Source organism: Budorcas taxicolor, chromosome 11 (assembly GCF_023091745.1).
Source record: "Budorcas taxicolor isolate Tak-1 chromosome 11, Takin1.1, whole genome shotgun sequence".
NCBI classification, from domain to species: Eukaryota; Metazoa; Chordata; class Mammalia; order Artiodactyla; family Bovidae; genus Budorcas; species Budorcas taxicolor.
The window spans coordinates 57,382,659-57,391,723 of NC_068920.1; positions in this window are offsets into that span (position 1 = coordinate 57,382,659).

Consider the following 9,065-nt stretch of genomic DNA (forward strand, 5'->3'; position numbering starts at 1 on the left):
TTTAAAAGATATCGTTAGTATATGTAATTCAAGCACATGTGTGTTAAGTCACTTCAGTCGTGTCTGACTTTATGACTCTGTGGACCGTAGACCATCATGCTCTTCTGTCCATGGGATTCTCCAGGAAAGAATACTGGCATGGACTGCCAGGCTCTACTCCAGGCCATCTTCTCGACCCAGAGATCAAATTTGCCTCTCCAGCATTGCAGGCAAATTCTTTACCACTGAGCTGCTGGAGAAGCCCCCAACACACACACATGTTCATATGGCTATTTCTTAAGTGCTGACAATTGTGAACTCCGAGAAATAAAACTATAGCTATTTGATCAAGTCTTAAAGAACTTTGGAAGCTGTCAAAAATGATATGGGAAGAGTTTAAATGTCATATTTGCTTAGATTTTTCTCACTTAATAAGCAAACAAGATCAGTTTATTGATGATTGAAGGAAACAAAGCTTATTGTATGAGTAATGAATAGAGTTAATAACAACAAATTATGTGAAAGGTTCAGTTCAGTTCAGTTCAGTCACTCAGTCGTGTCCAACTCTTTGTGACCCCATGAACCACAGCACTCCAGGCTTCTTTGTCCATCACCAACTCCCAGAGTCCACCCAAACCCATGTCCATTGAGTCAATGATGCCACCAACCATCTCATCTTCTGTCATCCCCTTTTTCTCCCGCCTTCAATCTTTCCCAGCATCAGGATCTTTTCAAATGAGTCAGCCTTCGCATCAGGTGGCCAAAGTATTGGAGTTTCAGCTTCAACATCAGTCCTTCCAATGAAGACCCAGGACTGATCTCCTTCAGGATGAACTGGTTGGATCTCCTTGCAGCCCAAGGGACTTGCAAGAGTCTTCTCCAACACCACAGTTCAAAAGCATCAATTCTTCAGTGCTCAGCTTTCTTCACAATCCAACACTCACATCCATACATGACCACTGGAAAAACCATAGCCTTGACTAGATGGACTTTTGTTGGCAAAGTAATATCTGTGCTTTTTAATATGCTATTTAGGCTGGTCATAACTTTCCTTCCAAGGAGTAGGCATCTTTTAATTTCATTGCTGCAATCGCCATCTGCAGTGATTTTGGAGCCCAGAAAAGTGAGGTCAGCTATTGTTTCCACTGTTTCCCCATCTATCTGCCATGAAGTGATGGGACCGGATGCCACGATCTTCGTTTTCTGAATGTTGAGCTTTAAGCCAACATTTTTACTCTCCTCTTTCACTTTCATCTGTGCAATGTTAGTTACTGTTTATTCAAGAACCTCATCCCTTTCCAAGAAAACTGGAATTTAAAAGGAAAATGTTTTTGCCATTTATGTTGTTTCTCTTCCACACATTAAAAAAATTAACAATTTAAAGCTTTCCTATAATCAAATTAAGACAGATTAATATGGAAAATCAGAAGTAGCAAATAAACATCATCTATGATATCATCACCAAGGAAATATAGTGCATTTTTTGACATATATTCTTCTTACCTTTCCTATGTGTGTGTACGATAAATTATAATTAAAATTTAATACTATATACAGCATATTCAGACTTTCTTTTTTGGGCTCCAAAATCACTGCAGATGGTGACTGCAGCCATGAAATTAAAAGATGCTTACTCCTTGGAAGAAAAGTTATGACCAACCTAGATAGCATATTAAAAATCAGGGACATTACTTTGCCAACAAAGGTCTGTTTAGTCAAGGCTATGGTTTTTCCAGTGGTCATGTACAGATGTGAGAGTTGGACTGTGAAGAAAGCTGAGCACCGAAGAATTGATGCTTTTGAACTGTGGTGTTGGAGAAGACTCTTGAGAATCCCTTGGGCTGCAAGGAGATCCAACCAGTCCATTCTAAAGGAGATCAGTCCTGGATGTTCTTTGGAAGGAATGATGCTAAAGCTGAAACTCCAGCACTTTGGCCACCTCATGCAAAGAGTTGACTCATTGGAAAAGACTCTGATGTTGGGAGGTATTGGGGGCAGGAGTAGAAGGGGACGACAGAGGATGAGATGGCTGGATGGCATCACCGACTCGATGGATGTGAGTTTGAGTGAACTCTGGGAGATGGTGATGGACAGGGATGCCTGGCGTGCTGCAATTCATGGGGTCGCAAAGAGTCAGACATGACTGAGTGACTGAACTGAACTGAACTGAAGTGAACTGAAGTATTTATCAGCTCTTTTGCAGTTTAATCCTGTACAACTTGTTTGCTACAACATGCTAATTACGTGTTTAGGAAAGTTATGGACTACAATTTCAGATTTCTAGCATCTATTCTAACAACAAAGGTATGTCTAAAACTGTGCCCATATACAACGTAAACAACACTCAGTCAAGCCAGTACTTCATTCCATTCACTTCTTGTTATCATAAACAGAGCACTTGTTAATCATTCTTGGCAAATAAATGGGGAAAAATGAAAACAGTGAAAGACTTTATTTTCTTGGGCTTCAGAATCACTGTGGATGGTGACTGCAGGCATGAAATTAAAAGATTTGCTTCTTGGAAGAAAAACTGACAAATCTAGACAGCATATTAAAAATCAGAGATGTTACTTTACCAACAAAGTTCCATATAGTCAAAGCTGTGATTTTTTCAGTAGTCGTGAATGGATGTGAGTGTTAGACCAAAAAGAAGGCTGAGTGCCAAAGAATTGATGCGTTTGAACGATGGCGCTGGAGAAGACTCTTTAGAGTGCCTTGGACAGAAAGGAGGTCAATCAAACCAGTCAATCCTAAAGAAAATCAACCCTGAATATTCATTGGAAGGACTAATGCTGAAGCTAAAGCTATAACACTTTGGCCACCTGGTGCAAAGAGCTGACTCATTGGAAAAGAACCTGATGCTGGAAAAGATTGAAGGCAGGAGGAGAAGGAGGTGACAGAGGAGGAGCTGGTTGGATGGTATCCCTGACTCAAGGGACAGGAGTTTGAGAATACTCCAGGAGCTGGTGAAGGTCAGGGAAGCACGGTGTGCCACAGTCTACGGGGTTGCAAAGGATTGGACATGACTTAGTGACTGAACAACAGCAAAATCGTTCTTATCGCCTTATCCCCTATATTTAAGAGAAACAAAACACCAAACCACACAAACAGAAGGTTTAGGCTTTAAATGTTTGATGGCAGTTCTGAATCTTGCTTATCTATAACACCTCACAGAATAGAGGTTTTTTCCCTTTAATAGTGGTTCACCAACGTCTCTACAGTGAGCTGTTCACACTCCTGACTCAAGAGAAATGTGGGTGTGGCATGTTTCTAAATTGTCTGCACCCTGCTAGTTACCATGGATGCAGTTTACCTTTAGGGAGCATTGGGACTCTTCTGTCAAAGCTAAGCTGTTCATGATTTCATTAAATAGCAAGAAGATACGACCTACTTCTTGAGAGCATCCATAGTTACATCCCAGTCATCACAGGACCTGTCCTGGGCAGGTAACAAATATGGTTATGCATGACATGCATAAATATTACCTTCTAGTGTTCATCTGTAGATAACTGGCATGACGTGACTATATCATCAAGAACTTTATATTTACTACACACTGTTCTAAGTAATTTCTTTGTATGAACAACATGGTGAAGTAGGTACTAAAATTATCCCCACATATAAATGAGAAAACTTCAATCATGAAACCAGGGATGCTTAACTAGCAAATGATGCCATCTGATTACAGAGTCCATACCTTCACTACTATACCATATTCCATGTCTACATGCAAAGCAGTTTGACTCGTTTGGGAGAGAGAATTTTAGTAAACACAAAACAGAACCATTAATAGATTGAACCTAATTCAACCATGGAAATAAAATACTTCCTGGAATAATTGAACATTATTTTTAAAATAATAAGATAAATAAGCTTAGATCTTATCTCATACATAATTGTTGTGTGAACTTAAGACACATCAAATAAACATTTCAACTAATGCTGTGAGAATTGTATATAGTTTAATTGCATGACAATCCACAGAGAAATATTAAGATTTTATTACCGTTTGTAAAACAGAGCACTGCACCATAAATTGGAAGCCAAGTTTAACTCTTATCTTGCACTAGTTGGTTGTTGTTATTCAGTCTCTCAGTTGTGTCTGACTCTGCAACCTCATAGACTGCAACACACCAGTGTTCGCCATCCTTCACCATCTCCTGGTGTTTGCTCAAATACATGTCCACTGAATCAGTGATGCCATCCAATCATCTTGTCCTCTGTCACCCTTTTCTCCTCCACCTTCAATCTTTCCCAGCATCAGAATTTTTTCTAATGAGTCAGCTCTTCACATCAGGTGGCCAAAATATTGGAGTTTCAGTTCAGTTCAGTTCAGTTCAGTCGCTCAGTCGTGTCTGACTCTTTGCGACCAGCATGCCGGGCCTCCCTGTTCATCACCATCTCCCAGAGTTCAGTGACTCACGTCCATTGAGTCAGTGATGCCATCCAGACATCTCATCCTCTGTTGTCCCCTTATCCTCCTGCCCCTAATCCCTCCCAGCATCAGAGTCTTTTCCAATGAGTCAACTCTTCTCATGAGGTGGCCAAAGTACTGGAGTTTCATCGTTAGCATCATTCTTCCAAAGAAATCCCAGGGCTCATCTCCTTCAGAATGGACTGGTTGGATCTCCTTGTAGTCCAGGGGACTCTCAAGAGTCTTCTCCAACACCACAGTTCAAAAGCATCAATTCTTCGGTGCTCAGCCTTCTTCACAGTCCAACTCTCACATCCATACATGATCACAGGAAAAACCATAGCCTTGACTAGATGGACCTTAGTCGGCAAAGTAATGTCTCTGCTTTTGAATATCCTATCTAGGTTGGTCATAACTTTTCTTCCAAGGAGTAAGCGGCTTTTAATTTCATGGCTGCAGTCACCATCTGCAGTGATTCTGGAGCCCAAAAAAATAAAGTCTGACACCGTTTCCACTGTTTCCCCATCTATTTGCCATGAAGTGATGGGACCAGATGCCATGATCTTCGTTTTCTGAATGTTGAGCTTTAGGCCAACTTTTTTGCTTTCCTCTTTCACTTTCATCAAGAGGCTTTTTAGCTCCTCTTCACTTTCTGCCGTAAGGGTGGTGTCATCTGCATATCTGAGGTTATTGATATTTCTCCTGGCAATCTTGATTCCAGCTTGTGTTTCTTCCAGTCCAGCGTTTCTCATGATGTGCTCTGCATAGAAGTTAAATAAGCAGGGTGACTATATACATCCTTGACATACTCCTTTTCCTATTTGGAACCAGTCTGTTGTTCCATGTCCAGTTCTAACTGTTGCTTCCTGACCTGCATACAGATTTCTCAAGAAGCAGGTCAGGTGGTCTGGTGTTCCCATAGCTTCAGCGTGAGTCTTTCCAATGAATGTTCAGGGTTGACTTTCTTAGCATTGACTGGTTTGATGTCCTTGTCGTCCAAGTGACTCTCAAAAGTTTTCTCCAACACCACGTTTCAAAAGCATCAATTCTTCATTGCTCAGCTTTCTTATAATACAACTCTCACATACATACATGACTACTGGAAAAACCATAGCTTTGACTAGACAGACCTTTGTCGGCAAAGTAATGTCTCTGCTTTTTAGTATGCTCTCTAGGTTGGTCATAGTTTTTCTTCCAAGGAGCAAGTGTCTTTTAACTTCATGGCTGCAGTCACCATCTGCAGTGATTTTGGAGCCCAAGAAAATAAGTTCTGTCAGTGTTTCCATTGCCTACCATCTATTTGCTATGAAGTGATGGGACTGAATAACATGATCTTTGTTTCTTGAATGTTTAATTTCAAAGAAGGTTTCCACTCTCCTCTTTCACCTTTATCAAGAGGCTCTTTAGTTCCTCGTTGCTTTCTGCCATAAAGGTTAGAATGGATAAATCACTTAAACTTCTGTATTATTTTCCCATTTATAAAATAAGAACAATTATTAATCTTATCCTCTGAAATTATCATAGGAATTATCATGGGAGCCATGAGTCAACTTCCAGCTCAAATTATCATGGGAAGGAAAATGAGAAAATAAATGAAAGTACTTTGAAAAGTCACACTATAAATTCAACTTGTGGCATTGCTATAAATAGAGCTCTGAAATATTGAGTAATATGTCATATATAGGTGATTTTAAAGGTGACTCTTGTGTTCAGTGGGTGTTCATGTTGAGAAAATTCGGTGGTTATTGAAGTCATAACAGTTCTTTTGAACGGGAGGCTTTATGATATGTCCTTGATGTTTCCTTCCTTTATGATTTTCTATTAAATTTTCTGAGGCTTCCAAAGAGAGAGACAGCCATAATAATATTTTAAGATATTTCACATTATATATATATATATATAAAATGTGCATTATATTACATGTACACACACACTCATAGATATATTTTTCACCTTTAAAGTCATATGATTATTAAAATTGGAAGATTTTTGGAAGCTGATTTCATTCAAGCCCCATGTTAGTGACTGACAATCATACAATCTTTGTCTTTTAACCATTATTCCCAAGTTAGGAGCAGAACCAAATCTCCTGAGATAGGCATTCCTACACACCAATTTTCCTTATTTGATCTTATGTTTGCTTTTCATATCTTTCCATTTAAGTCATTCCTTCTTTTTTTTTTTTTTCATTTTCAACTTTCCCCTCTGCCTTATCATTTTCAGGTCAGAAGTTATTATTTTATAATCCAAATTGGTCAAATAAAATGAAATAATTCCCATACCATTTTGAGCAAAAAGATACTTTAAATTTTGCTGCATTCACTTAAATATGTAGCACTTATGAGGAGCTCAGATTAAGCTTTTTATGTAATCCTGGGCCATGCAATGCTTTCCTGCCTGAGTGCACATGAGTGTGGATCTTATTAAAAAGTTTATGCAGCATGTGGACTCCACATGCCAGCACCCAAGCATGTGAGATTCTCAAGGACATGGATTTCCCATGGAACCATGGTCCTCACACAGCCCATCTGCTTTGCCTATGACCATGAACCTTGAGCCCCTTTGAGCTCCGCACACACAACCATGGCCACAGTCTCCCTCCTCTGTTGAACCCACATCACTCTCACTTTCTTTGAAACCACTTGGGTGAGCAGATTTGATATCCTCTAACATCTAGGTCACTCATAGATATAATAAATACACTATATATTTTTATTACACTTTAGAGGAAGTTTGTGTACCAGTTATATGAGGACAGAGACTACACATTTTTGGGATTATTTCCCTTACATCTTCGAAAAATAATTGGCATTGTGGCTTATTATAGAAGCAATGTGTGTGCTAGGTCGCTTCAGTCATGTCCAACTCTTTGTGACCCCATGAACTGCAACCTGCCAAGATCTTCTGTTCATGGATTTCTCCAAACAAGAATACTGGCATGGGTTGCCATGCCCTCCTCCAGGGGATCTTCCCTATCCAGGGGTTGAACCCACATATCCTGTGGCTCCTGCATTGCAGTCTGATTCTCTACCACTGAGCCACTGGGGAAATCTGTGGAAGCAATAGTCAATTTTAATTCATAGTTTACTTTTAATAATTTCACTTTTAAATGTAATCGTGAAAGAAAGGATATGATTAAAGAATTGGATGGGTGAATATAGACTCATTTACCAAATTACTTGTTAGTGCTACAGGCAATTCTTGAAACTCTGATAAGGAGAGTATGGGACCAGTAAAAGGAAAAAGTTAAACCAGTGAGTAATTTATTAAGCTTATGCCTCTGGTAAGCATTTTTAGGGCAGCTCGTCCATGGATTCCTGAATAACACACTATGTGGCTCCATTTTCAGTGACTAAATATTAAATAAGATGGACTGAGGTCCTTCCCTGACAGAATAATTCTTCTGATAGATGTGCACTTAGGTTCATCAACAGGCTTGGCTTCCACGAGGCATATTGACAGAAAAGTCTACTTTTGAATAGGATTTCTCAAGAAGAAAACTTTGCTTTTGGCTTAGGTACATTTTTGAAAGGGAAGTGACATTAGCAGTGCTTATTATTTTCACATGAAAATTTAATGTAACATGATATAAAATGAAACATTGGGTGAATTTATGACAGATTGTCTTTAGTGACAGTTCAGGATACAAATAGCTCATTGAAGAGACCATTTACCTAAGGCTTTTGAATTAAATTTTCTAAGCTCTTTGCATGTTCAACCTTACATTTAAGGCAAGTGGTGTTCCACTTCAGGGAAATTAAACCACTTATGGTCATAAAATGATAGATTCAGATTGACTTTTCAATTTAAAAAGTGAGTGTGCCAAAAATCAGAGGGTATTACTGTAAATAAAAATCTTCATTAAGAGTTAAAGAGGAAAAATTAATTTCAAAAGTTGTCATCCTTGCTGGCACATGATAAAATACAATAATGATGAAGTGAAGTGAAGTGAAGTCACTCAGTTGTGTCCGACTCTTTGCAACCCCATGGACTGTAGCCTACCAGGCTCCATCCACGGGATTTTCCAGGGAAGAATACTGGAGTGGTTTACCATTTCCTTCTCCAGAGGATCTTCCTGACCCAGGGATAGAACCCGGGTCTCCAGCATTGCAGGCAGATGCTTTACCGTCTGAGCCACCAGGGAAGCCCTACAATAATGATAATCAATATTAAAATGCACCCTACGATGGAGGATGTCCTGAAGCCAGACAGAGTATTCATCCTGCAGAGAAAGAAGCAGGGTCTGGCCTCTCACAAGGATAGCCTGATATACAAGTCTCTATTTTAAGACTTTGTGAGAGAGACCCAGGCATGAAGGTCAACGGTCAGCAGTTCACCATCAGCTGTGTTTGTTCCTAGACCAGAAACACTGTCTTAACTCAACTCCATCAAGGACTCCCTGTTCATGGAAAATTTGTACCCAGGTCAGTCAGTCAAGTTTGTTGCCCATGGGGTGTTCTGGCAAATAGGGCTGGACTCAAGGAAAATAGCTTCAGCTCCTAACAAATGAAATTAATCTTCCTCTCTCACTAGCTTTCTGTGTCTTTCCCTTTAATGTGCCTTCTCCCCACTTACCCACACCCCAGTGTTCTCATGTCCCTTGTTCTCTCATTCTCTCCCGTAATGGGATAGATAGAGACCAAAACAAACCTAAGGAGTTAGGGACTCAGTA